At 40.9% G+C, this 13707-nt stretch overlaps 1 long non-coding RNA gene across 1 annotated transcript; it reads right to left on the bottom strand.

Moving 5' to 3' along the window:
* Nucleotides 1-4135: 4135 nt before the first annotated feature.
* On the bottom strand, nt 4136-8005 carry LOC307224086. The gene is made up of 3 exons (XR_013842415.1): nt 7236-8005; nt 4566-4676; nt 4136-4487 (listed from the first exon to the last, which is right to left on the bottom strand). It is a non-coding gene; the product is annotated as an uncharacterized lncRNA (long non-coding RNA).
* Between the last annotated feature and the right edge of the window lie 5702 nt (nt 8006-13707).

The raw sequence follows: 13707 nt of genomic DNA, 5'->3' as shown, positions 1-13707 counted from the left end.
GCAGCAACAGACGGAGATAGAGGTGGTGAAAAAGGTAAAATATCTGGGAATTTGGTTAACTCCTAAAAATATTGATCTGTTTCAGAATAATTATATACCGGTTTGGAAGGGAATAAGGAATGATTTGGAGGTGTGGGGGTAGAATGAAATTGTCCTTTGGGGGCAGAATATCTACGATAAAGATGAGCGTGCTTCCAAATATGTTATTTTTATTTCAGACTATCCCCATTGTAAAGGGGTAGAGATTTTTAAAGAGTGGCAAAGAGTGATTTCAAGGTATATTTGGCAGGGTAAGAAGCCAAGAATAAAATATAAATTATTAACAGATGCGAAAGAAAGAGGAGGCTTCGCCCTGCCAGATATGAAATTATACTATGAAGCAGCATGCCTATATTGGTTAAAGGAATGGATAAAATTAGAAAATAAGGAATTATTAGATCTTGAAGGTTTTGATAACAGATTTGGATGGCACGCATATTTATGGTGTGACAAGAAGAAAATTCATAAAGGTTTTGGGAACCACATCTTCAGGAATTCGTTAATAGAAATATGGGACAGGTATAAAAATCTATTGGAACCAAGAGTTCCACACTGGCTATCTCTGTTGGAAGTTATGAGTGTAAAGAAAATAAATATGAGAGGTAATTGGATTACGTATGGTGAAATGGTAATCAAAGAAGGGGGAAAATGGAAGTTAAAACCATATGAACAAGTTAAAGAATACGTATATGATTGGTTGCACTATTTCCAGGTTAATGAAATGTTTAAAAAAGATTTAAAAGAAAGTGTCAGTTACAGATAGGTAGCCGTGTTGGTCTGCCATAATCAAAACAAAAAAAATTCCTTCCAGTAGCACCTTAAAGACCAACTAAGTTAGTTCTTGGTATGAGCTTTCGTGTGCATGCACACGAAAGCTCATACCAAGAACTAACTTAGTTGGTCTTTAAGGTGCTACTGGAAGGAATTTTTTTTGTTTTAAAAGAAAGTGGTTATGGAGAAAAAGATTCAAAGTTTCAAACAGATATAATAAATAATGAATGTAAAATTTTGTCAAAAATGTATAAAATATTGTTGGAATGGAATACGAAAGATGAAGAGGTTAAATCGGTAATGATACAATGGGCCAAAGATTTTGGGTATAACATTCAATTTGATGACTGGGAAAAATTGTGGACAGAAAATCTAAAATTTACTGCATGTACGGCGTTGAAGGAAAATGTTATGAAAATGTTTTATAGATGGTACATTACACCGGTAAAACTAGCAAAGATGTATAAGATGTGTAATAAGTGTTGGAAATGTAAAGAAAAAGAAGGAATGTTTTATCATATGTGGTGGGAATGTAAGAAAGTGAAAAGTTTCTGGGAAATGATTTATAATGAATTGAAAAGATGTTAAAATATACTTTTGTAAAGAAACCAGAAGCCTTTCTTTTAGGGATTACAGGAAAGGAAATAAGAAGAAAGGATTGTGAACTGGCCCAGAAATGGAAACAAGAGGAAATACCGACGATAGAAGAATGGAGAGTGAAACTGACAGACTATGCGGAATTGGATAAATTAACTGGGAAAATCAGATATGTGCGAGACCAAAAGTTCATCGAAGACTGGGGAAAGTTTGTAGATTATCTGAAAAATGTATGTGATGTACAAACAACGCTAGTGGGGTTTCAAGAGGCACTGTAAAAGTTGAGATGTATTGTTAAAAAGAAATAGAAGGGGGAGGGAAGACAAATGGCAATACAAATGAAGGGAATGTGTATTGAAGAGATAAATATGCATGATTGTCAGAGAAGCTGAAGGAAGTCCAAAAAGAGATAATTTGTTAAAATTTGGATAAAAATGTACAATTGTATTGGGAAATTAATAAAAATTTATTTAAAAACAAGGAAAAGCAAAGTGTGGGTGTGTGCCTGCACACCCACACACCCCACACACTTATACACTTACTTCATCTGTCTTCGTAATGGGGTGTAGTGGGACGGAAGAGTACTCAGATTTCCAAATGGGCTCAAAAAATTGGGAGAAAATGGAATTTTGCAGCAGCAAAGTCCATAATCAGGGAAGTGATTCCCCTGATCATGGAAGCTGCTGCCTTGTTATTCCCAGCACATGCCGCACACAGGTGCATTACACAGTAAACCACTAGTTTCCCCCCAAAAAGGGAGGTCTCAGTTTTAACCTGTAATTTGTCTCATCACCATAATTTTTAGCTATTCCACAAGTAAACAGCCCAATGGAGAACAGATCTCAGTGTATTGTGGACACACGTTTTAAATCATAGAATATGATGTGCGTAATCTATCAAGTATCGCACAGTTTGCACTAATCTTAATTGGAATTATAACTTTTGCACAATTTAATCTAAGGGAAATGTTAGGTACTAGCAAAGATCACAAGCCATTTTTGTTCATTGTTTTCTCATCCTGTGATGCAGCAGCACAGGCCTACTTATTACATTTGGGTACCAAGCAATTGAAAGTTAGCATGCCTTTAAGACAAGGGTTGTAATGCCCCTGACAGCTTAAAGATGCCAATGTCTAACCACATCCCTTTCTCTGCCAGATCTATTTGAATTCTCTTATAAGACTTCTGCACATAGAATTTCCTCTCATCAGTGACCTTATTTTCCTACTCAGCACTGCCATGGCACAGGTTCCTGTAAACTTCAGTGGTATTCTCAAAATCATCATCCATCTGCAATGTTTCCAAGGTTTCATGTAAGAAAGAATGTTTAAACTTTTCCATAGAGATGAAGTCATCAATGGCACAGATCCATGGTGATGGAAATAACCTCTCATTGCTTTCACTAGTTAGTACTTGCTATTCAGCTTAAAGTTTTTGATGCTTTTAAATCTTACTATTGAATACAATAGGGACGTGGGTGGTGCTGTGGGTTAAACCACAGAGCCTAGGACTTGTCGATCAGAAGGTTGGCAGTTTGAATCCCCGCGACGGGGTGGCTCCCGTTGCTCGGTCCCTGCTCCTGCCTACCTAGCAGTTCAAAAGCACATCAAAGTGCAAGTAGATAAATAGGTACCGCTCTAGCAGGAAGGTAAACGGTGTTTCCGTGCGCTGCTCTGGTTCGCCAGAAGCGGCTTAGTCATGCTGGCCACATGACCCGGAAGCTGTACGCCGGCTCCCTCGGCCAATAAAGCAAGATGAGCGCCGCAACCCCAGAGTCGGCCATGACTGGACTTAATGGTCAGGGGTCCCTTTACCTTTACCTATTGGATACAATACAATTTTCAGAGAGTTCTGAACAGGTAAGAGATGCATGTTTGGGTTTGAACAAGGTTTGAACTTTCATGTAATGTTCTTAGAACTGCAGCTTGCAAACTGTTCCTTGGAAGTTTATCAAATGAGTCTTGGTGAGAAGATCAATGATGGTGGGAGTTTTTTCCCCAAATGACAGCTTGCACTGCCCCATCTACTAATGAACTTCCCCAATAGTATGTCGTCTGAATCGAGCATGTGGCAATTACCGGTAAATGGAAATAGACTTCTGTCTTTGGTATTAGAGGTAGGAATGTAAGAAGTCAGGTTTCTGTTCCAAACTGTCTTACTAACTGTAAGGTCGCACCTTCACTTTTGTACCACCACCTCCCTGCTGAAATAAGGCAGATACCAAAACTGATGGCATGTTGGAATCTGCCCCAAACTTCTTTATTCTCTTAGGTCTTCGCTGCTGATCAATACTACTTGACCATAATAACTTAGGGACCTCCAGATTGGGTTTTTGTTTTTTGTGTATTCTGCAACATGTTATTGATGTAACAATCATACAGTACATTAATGATGTATTTTGACTGGACCATCCACACACCATTCTGCTTTAATAGTTGTTTGGCAATGCACCCCCAATGTCATCACATTATTGGTGTCTGGATGGGCTACAACACAACCAAAGTGGGACAAACAATGAACTGGAATATTTGCAGTACAAAAAGTTGCAGGATTCCAGCCAGACATTATGGGACATGCCCCAATGGGAAAGGAAACAGTACGTCTAACCCCAAAACTTCAGTGGGTACAAACAGTATTAAAATCGAGATTGTGTGTAACCGCCCAATACTACCATGAGCCCAAATAATCAGGAATGTACATTGTTGTTCGCTCTTTTATTTGTTCTGTAAGGTTTAATGACATTTTAATGTATTTTTGTAAACCGCCTTGTGATGAAAGATGGCATAGAAATAATTAAAATAAATAAAGTAGATAATAATAATGCGTGCTGTAGGGCAAGAGTCACTAACATTTTGGGGGCCATGGGCACATCTGCACACAGTAGAAATCGTTGTGGGCATCACCCCCAACCCCACTTTCAGGTCCCTTCCAGCTCTAAAAGTCTATGTTTAGCCTCTGAAGAATCTCTAAGGGTCCCTTTATTTTATAGCTTTCAAAGTTAACAATAGAGGTCAGTTACCTATTAGAAGTAGCAATGTATAGAGTACAACCTTCTCTTCTCTTCTCTTCTTCATGGAACAGCTAGAAGGAAACGAGGATCTTTTATTGATTTGTACGAGGTTCGGAGTACAGAAAGATCCTTAGCTAAAAGCTACTGACCTGTGTCGTTTGGGTTTCCTCTACACGCTCAGTAGTCTTTAAGTATTGCCTTTTGGTCCCATTGTTTCCTCAGTCCAGCGGAGCCAAAGGAACAGGCACAGATTTTAATACCTAGAAATAAATGGTAAAGCTAAGCAACTGTGAAATCAGAAAGAAAGAGGTTTTTAACATTTTTATTTAACTTGGGAAGCTCAGCCAATATGGAATGTGCAGAGAGTTACTTATCATTCCACGCACAATTTCCCATTTCATCCCCAAAGGGTACCAGAATGAAAAAGGAAGAGAGCTTTGTTCCGATACGCATTGGATGACTGGCATATGAACCCAAATGGGAACTTTGCAAGGACTGGAATCCATAAGTTGCGAGTTATCTTTGTTCTTGCTTTTCCTTGTAAATCTTCTTGTGCTTCCAGTGCATTGCCCCCTCCTGCAGAGTGCTTCCATACATCTTTTTTATCGAGCCGTCATCATGATGTGTGCTCATGGTGTTAGCATGGCAGTTAAATAGGATCCCACTTTCAAGATCACTTGTGCTTAGTAACAGTTTTGAAGTGGTCATACTGCTTTGTTTACAGTAAGTACAGACCCCATAGGACATGGAGGGAGGGGTTGATTTCCATCATGAATACAAATCACCCCATGTATGAGATAAGCCAACCGGTGCAAGGTCAGCCAAGCCAGTTGCTATGACAATGGCCCAGTGCCGTCTATATAAGTGATTAAGGCATGTCAGCTCATTTGGTCTGGGGTCTTCTCCTCTCTGTATCGGGGTCAGTTTTGAGAAGTGAGTCAGAGTCTCTATTACAACTTGAACTGCTGGAGCAACAGAAATATTTAGTACTTGCATGTACATATCTGCCAAAGTCAAAAGCCTTCAAGCTGCATGCATATATCAACACCCAGAACTGTATTACTGAAGCCTTATCTTCTACAGCAGTAAACTATTTTGGACCTTAAGCTGCCTCTGTAGGTGACTGGAACTGGGGGCAAACTTTGCTATCTTACTTCAGATTCCCAACAAATCCTCTAACTTTTCATACCATGAATGTTCTGAGTTTAGTTTGTGTGATGGGTATATTGCCTCCAGTATCCAGTATCCCTCTGAATATCAGTTTGCGGGGATCATGAGAACTACTGTGTTCATGTCCTGTTTATGGGCTTCCCATGAGATGCTGGACTAGATAGGGCTCTTATTATACTCTTATATATAGACAGGGGTGGGCCCAGGGTCACAGTGCTGTTCCCATCCCTATGTGCACTGTCCTTTGGTCTTGGCCCCCATCGTTAAGCATGAACATCTGCAGGGGAAAGTTTATGCACCCAGAACGCTATATGTGTGTGTGCTTTCCACATGGGTTGTAGCTCACATACAGATCTCTACATGTAGGCTTTTCCCTGCAGGTGGACATTGAGGGTGGTGCTAGAGAAAGCCACCTTATCCCAGCATGGGCCCACAGCGCTTGACATATGAATGTGTTTATAGATTCAGAGCTGTTCCATATTCTTTTTCTCTTTGGCTACTCCCTCCCTACATAGATAAAAAAACCCGGGGGGGGGTGGTTTCTGCAACTTTAGATCAACCAGAAGCATTTCTGCTATTTAAATCTCTTTGGAAGCATGGCTGAAAGGCAATGAATTATTATAAGTTATTTAAACAAATGCACACTGTTGGGTCATGCATCTGCTTTCCATGGAAAATGTGTGCCCAATTAGTAGACAAAAATATGCCCATCCCTTCTCAGGCTGTTGTTTCCCTATTGTTGGTTTTGTTGCCATGTGTACAAATATACACCCCTCATGCATTAAAATGAGATTTTTATGCTCAGTTTTTGTGGGCTTCCCATAGACCTCTGGCTGGCCACTGTGAGAAGAGACTGCTTGGTTAGCTGGGTCTTTGGACTGATCCTGCAGGGCTTTTTGTCTTCTTAATGTTTTGCATGTTCCCTCAGGATCATTTGATTTCATTCATGAGCCAATCTGCTAAATAACTTCCGTATTGTTCATTGAGCAACTTATGAATGAGCATCTGTCAGATTATCTTGGTACTTTTACAGCACAAGCCTATATGCATTTACTCGGAAATAAGCCCCATTGAATTCAGTGGCCATGCTCCCAAGCAAGCAGGACCGCCTGCAGCTTTGATATGATAATTTAATTCACTTTGGTTCCTGTGTTTTTAATTTTTTTTCATAAATGAAACTATGAATTGCCTGAACTCCAGTGCTGGCACACTTGTTCAAAACAAGGCTAAAGGACAGGACAAAAGTACTGAAACCTCGAGAGAAGCTTTCCCTGGTGGAAATACTGCATTTCCTTTGTTCCTTATGTGTTCTATAAATACTTCATATGCTAGTTAAAGCCCTGTTATTGCTGGCCGGTTGCCTACTACTCTCTTGTTTAATTCTAACCCCCCCCCCCACCCTTGTGGGTTGCAGATAACTTGAAATATACAGAGATTTTACGTTCTATATTTAGGCTCTCTTAATAGGCACCACATGAAGATTAGGAATGTGAGCTAGTTGTGGGGGGAACAGAATGGGAAAAGTTTGAAGAGGGTTTCAAAATTGCCCAAGCTAAGATATTCAGCTGGGAGAGCCTACATTAATTGGAACGTCTTTGTGATAAGTCACAGGGACAGCTTGAAATGAATGGCAGAAACATCGATCATACCTGCTGTTTACTCTGAAAGGAAGGGAGCCACGGAGGTCCAAGAAAATCACCACAGGGCTGATCAGAGGCTGTCGCTGGGAAACATTTGTCGCCGTCATTTCAGCAATTCTGAGGATCAATAACCAACTGGAAGAGGCGAGTCTTTTTCATCTTCATTTGAGCAAGGCAAGCAATTACACATCTATAGGCTGCCATCCATCTCCACAGCACAAATGTGCACGGTCCTGTTGGGCATGGTTCCCATGCAGCTTTCTTTGCTTCAACAGGGGCTGCTTAGGAGAGGCAGTCGGCTGATGGTGGCACTCGCTGTCAGTCACCCACCAACTCCTTCTACAAACAAAAATGTGACTTCATAAGGTGACATTTAGAAAAGCACTGTAAAAAAAAAAACATATTTGGAAGGTAGGAAAGATGAATAGCAGCTGACAGCCAACTTGCAGGAAGAGACTGGGGCAGCAAACAAATCTGGGAATCTAAGCAGCCAATAGTTATTTACTTATTTTTATTGTCACTCTTACATTTCATCTTTTCTTTTCCACTTGGAAAATGAAACCCACAAATGTTTCCTTATGACTCTTTCCTTTGTTTTCCCAATGACTCCAGTGGTGGTGGGGGGGGCAGAGTTTTCATTCAGTGTGGCAAATCAAAATAAGGATCAAACTAGATGTTTACTAGGTTCCATCCCAGCCGCTCTCAAGATGGCGGAGCCTCCTTCGTCCAGCTTCAAGTACAAGCCCGCACCTCTGTTCCCGCTGCCACCACAGCTGCACCCGGCCACTTATGATGTGTCACTGGAGAAGCGCACTACCAAAGCCAAGCTCATGGCCATCCGCTCCCGCGTCAAGCGCCACTACCTGCTGGAGCTCAGCAATCCCCAGCAAACCAGCATCGATGACCCTGCTGTCACTTATTGGGTTTATGCCAGAATGCACAATGCCTATCCTAATTTCCGTGTCACCCCCAAAACTTCACTACTGGGAGCTGCTTTTAGACTAGAGCCCATTTTTTTCTGGTGGTGTATCTTCAAAACAGACAGGGATAGAAAAGAAGAGCTCATACAGGAAGGCAAGTATGAGCGATCGTTCCCTATGTTCTATTAAGTATCCTGTACCTGCTGCTGAAGGGTACTCCATCTCTAATCTATTTCAAAATAAAACTCAGTTGGGAGAATGGGACGGACTAGGTTTTTACTAGTTACATAGCATATATTAGTTTTTTAAAAATAAAAAAAAATTCTGTATTTTTCACTCTATAAGATGCACCAGACCACAAGAGGAGGTTATTTAGTTTTGGGAGGAGGAAAACAAGCAAAAAAAAATACTCTGAATCTCAGAAGCCAGAGCAGCAAGAGGGATCGCTGTGCAGTGAAAGCAGCAATCCCTCTTGCTGTTCTGGCTTCTGGGTTAGCTGCACAGCCTGCATTCGCTCCATAAGATGCACACACATTTCCCCTTACTTTTTAGGAGGGAAAAAGTGAGTCTTATAGAGCAAAAAATACAGTAGTTACAGGCATGGGGTTGGTGATCCTTATCAGTGCTGCAGAAGCAAGGCTTGTCTCTTGATTCTCCCAGTGTGACTGGAAAGGGGATTTACACACATACACACACACACACACACACACACTTTCAGCTAGGACCTGGGGGGAAGCCCCCATTGTCACTGGCATATAAATTGTAGCTATTAAAACAAAGCCTCTTTGCAGCAGCTGCCACCCATCCAGAAACAGAATACTCCAGACTCTTGCAAGAGAAGCATATATAGGATCCTGGGCTAAATTATACATCCACAGTTTAGTCTTTTAAGAATCAAACCTCTTCTTTCTGAGGTTCATGAGAGATCAAGAAACAAAAGGAATATTTTCCCAAGGCCCCAGAGATGACTGAATGCAGACAACCAAAACAGTAATTTCCCCAGCAACATGCCTCAGAAAGGGAGAAGACACTGGGCTTCAAACCTGAGCATGATTTATTTCCATTACAGTTACATTAAAGCTATGGGCCATTCTTCAAGTAAATGTATTCAGTATTTCAGAATGCATTGAGCAGTCCACTAGCCAAACCAAGGCTATGAGGGAATGCACAAGTTTGCAGGTAGTCACAGTAAAAATTGCAACCACCAGCCAGCTGTTGGTCACCTGGGAGCCCTGCGCAGGTGGGACAACCAACCTACCAATCCTGTTGAGTCATGATGATGTAATGCACTTGAAAGGTGAGTTTTCCCACCTACCTGTCAAAGTTGGCCTACAGGGCGAAGCCAAAAAAGTTCCCCAATCCCGTGCTAACACATCCTAAAAAGATGTTGCAATTGGACAGTTCTACCAAGTAGTTTTTGTAAAAAGAAACTAGAATCCTGAGATCCACAGGCAGAACCAGGTATAAAACCATGGAATACATATACAGAAATACACAAAGAAGTAATGAGCAGTGTACCTCTGAGCAGACGGTCAGCACAGGAATTTGTTATCAGTACCAGAACCAGGCTCACAAGTCCTTTTGCACTCAAGCCTTCTTTTTCAGTAACCTATTTTTTTTTAGGGGAAAAGAGAATCTTCCAATATTGTCAAACAAATGGAAGCCAGATATCAACCAGTAGACCCCAGTCTACTTTCAGCCCAGTCCTGATCTACAATGTTTAAAAATACTGCTATTGAAAGAGACAATTTCGCTGTCACTCTGTTCCAAACTGGATGCTTTTCAAAAATACTTGCTACAAAGTTTTGTGCATGTGTTTGTGTACTTCCTTCTTCTATAGGAGGCCTGATACCAGAATCCCTGGTGGATATTTCCTAAACGGTTTCTCTAATCCAGTTCTAGGCATATTCTGTAGACTGAGAGAATGGGATTTTCCAAGATCAGCAGAATTTCTTTTTTTTAAAAAAAGGGATTTAACTGAAAGATTCAATCCTCTTTAAAACATGAAACCCTACACCAGATAGACACTAATTCCAATTTGTAACAAAACCAGGAGAAAAGAAGGGAAACTCCAGTGGTTATGTATAAGACTCAGTGTGAGCCAGACAACTTAATAACACCACTTATTAGAACAGCCTTAAAGGTAATCCAATTAAAGCTATCCAGCAGAACACGAATACGTCTCTGAAATCTGTCTTAGAAGCAGACAGGATTACTAAAATGGAATGTGAGTGGCTTCATAATAAACCTCATCCCCAGATTTACTCCTGAAATTTGTATCTTGTGAGAACGCTTGATAGATGAAACAGAATTATCATCTGGGCACAAAGTGGGGTGTGGGAGTCATTAAACAATTGTTTTCATTTTGAGTAAAGCTCAACAAGAAGCCCATTCAGGTTGGCACAAGCTCCTTTCCCAGACTGTGCAACAATCATTGAGTCAAGCAACTTTTCTGGATTTCCTGGTCAACCTGTTCAATTCTCTCAGGAGTTAGCACTGGGGTCGATTGCTCTTTTAGGAGTGGGAATATAGGCTTACATTAATGTAAAGAAATTCTGCAACGTACAGAAAAAGAGCCCCGCTGGGTCAGGTCCATCTAGTTCGGCATCCTGTTTGTTTTTGTTTTTCTGTTAATATCTATATTTATTTATACTTGCCCAAAGATATACAAATGGTCATAGCCAATACAAAGTATCTTTTAAAAATACATCAAAGTAAAAGAAATAGTTCTAAATTCGAATCTAAAAAGGAATGGGGGAGGAGAGAGAGAAAAGGGAAAAGCAGAAAGAAAGGAAGGAAGGGGGGAAGAAAGGAGAGGGGGGAGAGAAAATGAAAAAGATTAAAAGACTTCTGGTTCTCTGTCCTGCATCTAAATGTAGTATTCATCCATTAACACTCAGCTATTCTATTTTCTATTAGCCAATATTTTTTCAGTCTTCAAATTTTGACCATTACATGTTCATTTTCTCCTTGCCCATAGGAAGTCCACAAGTTGACTTGGGCTCCACAACATGCCCTTTGTCATTTGTTCATGATTATTTGTGCTCATAATGGCATTGGGGCAGTTATATGCAGCACTGCTTAAATTCCTGCTTGCGCCTGCAAGAGTTTTGGGGCGGCCATACAGCTTCATTTCCAGTTGGTGTCCTGTGGTTCCCTGCTGAAATCCTATAAATTTTCCTGCCACACATTTTCCAGCAGAAGACGGCTTGCCCTGCTTTTAGTGAAATATAGCACAAAAGTGACCCTCCATGTGGCAAAAATAGGATAGCACTGGGGAAGCAGCACAGAGCTAATAAAGCAGAATGGCATGTGGGCAGCCCAGTATATAATCTCCACCAATGCATTATTATAATGATATGTTGCAGAAAACACCTGCAAGAAAACCACCAGTCTGAAAAGGCTCAAAGAGACATGTTGACTCTGAACCTGAAAATATGATATGCTAATGTTTTAATGAATCCATTCCAAAGCCCATTCTATCCCATGTCCTTCTGAATCTACATTTTAAAAAGAATGTGTCTGAAAATTTGCACTTAAATATTATTTTATCATGAAATATGTATAAAAACAACACAACAATAATTTTATTAATTATATGCTGCCAACGTGACTGGTATCTTAGTTGATTAATTTCTAACTATATTTTATCTTAAAATACCGAGACGATCTTAATATACACATTTTATGACCCATTTTGGAATTCTTTTTGAGCCAAGTACTGGGTGGCAAAATGCAGGAAAGTGCAATATCCGGCAGATAATTACATTCTGATCAGTGTAGTAGTAGCCTGGGAGGTGCAAATTAGTTGAGTTTTCTTAAAAATGCAGACTGAATGAAATTCTCCTCCATCTCTCATATATATATATAAAGCCTTCATGACTAGTAGTCTTTGATAGCCTAATTCTCCATGAATTTCTCTAATCCCCTATAACCTCCAACAGCTTGAGACTGGCATCTGGATTCACTCAGGGATGAATCATATGACCTTTGTAGTACAGCAGTGTCCTAAAGCTACTTCCATATTATAAATATAACCTGGTTTGAAACTGTTTTCATTGCCATGCTCTGCGGTAAGGAACCCTGCTGCTAACCACGATTTTTGCTGGGTCAGGAAAATTCTCTATCAGGGCACTTTCCACAAGCAGCACCAAACCAAATCCAAGGTCACAGGGGAATAGTCCATGCCATGACTCCTTTCCATACTTTGGTTTTCCTGGAACGGAAGAGAGGACAGCTTCTGTCATCAGCCGAGGGACCAAGGTCCACTGGGAAGCTGCAGGCAGGAGAAACCAACTGCAAGGGGGAGACCACCTTGGCCCTGTCAATCAGCCAAAGAAGAAACAGCTGGCTGTGGGCATGGGGAGGCTTTCTTCCCCCTGTCCAGCTACAAATAAGACTCAGCTTTGTTGTTGTTTAGTCGTTTAGTCGTGTCCGACTCTTCGTGACCCCATGGACCAGAGCACGCCAGGCACTCCTGTCTTCAGCTACAAATGACAATTGCCCTGGGGCTAATGAGGACCACCTCTGGCCCCTCTTATTGGCCAGAGGTCTAAAGGGGGTGGGGAGAGGAGAAATGTTGGTTTGATGTGAATGATTTTTGGCCTGGGGGAGGTTGAGGTTTTGTTTATTTGTTAATTAATGGGTCTGATTATTGCTTTGTTTACCATTTGAGTATTTTTAATGGATATTATGTTATATGAAGTATTATAAGATCCCCCCACTATTTTCTCTCAGGTATTATGTGGTATATATCTTTTTTGTTCTTGGAGACCTTTGAGTGACAAGCGACTAATAAGTCTAATAAATGAAAAGAAAATGAAGAACATATTGGCAAAGGAGGAGAACTGTAGTTCCATGGGAAGAAAATGCCCGTTCCCAAGATTCTTTGGGAGAAACCATGTATTTGAACTTGAAGGGTGGGAAGGCTGAGGCTGCTTCCAGACAACCAATTTATTGAGCATAGATTGGTTCGCACAAAGTTTGCAGGGAGAGCTTAGAGGATGTATTATTTATTATATTTCGTAATGATTTGTCTGCAGGGAGGTTGTATGACGTTGCATCAAACTATTGTTATCCCACATTTTCCAGTGCAAATTCATCGCCCCCAAAAAATCACAATCTGTAGAGCATGCAGGTCTATCTGCATCTTCTCAGGACGCATCTCACACACCAACTGTTTACCCTCATCCAAGATCCCATCGCTGGGCACAGGCTTTAGATACAGTACAGTGGTACCTCAGGTTAAGAACTTAATTCGTTCTGGAGGTCCGTTCTTAACCTGAAACTGTTCTTAACCTGAGGTACCAGTTTAGCTAATGGGGCCTCCCGCTGCCGCCATGCGATTTCTGTTCTCATCCTGAAGCAAAGTTCTTAAACCAAGGTACTATTTCTGGGTTACTGGAGTCTGTAACCTGAAGCTTTTGTAACCCGAGGTACCACTCTAATTGAGGAGGTTGTGGGGAAAAGCCATCTCAGTCTCAAGTTAGGTGAATCTCAAATGAGCAGCCACCTTCTATGAAAGGCTCTTTGATCCAATGGAATGTTCCATCAGCTGAACA

Source organism: Podarcis cretensis (assembly GCF_951804945.1).
Source record: "Podarcis cretensis genome assembly, chromosome: 9".
Classification (NCBI taxonomy): Eukaryota; Metazoa; Chordata; class Lepidosauria; order Squamata; family Lacertidae; genus Podarcis; species Podarcis cretensis.
The sequence above is the reverse complement of the archived record's forward strand: the minus strand, read 5'-3'. Positions and strand labels throughout refer to the sequence as shown.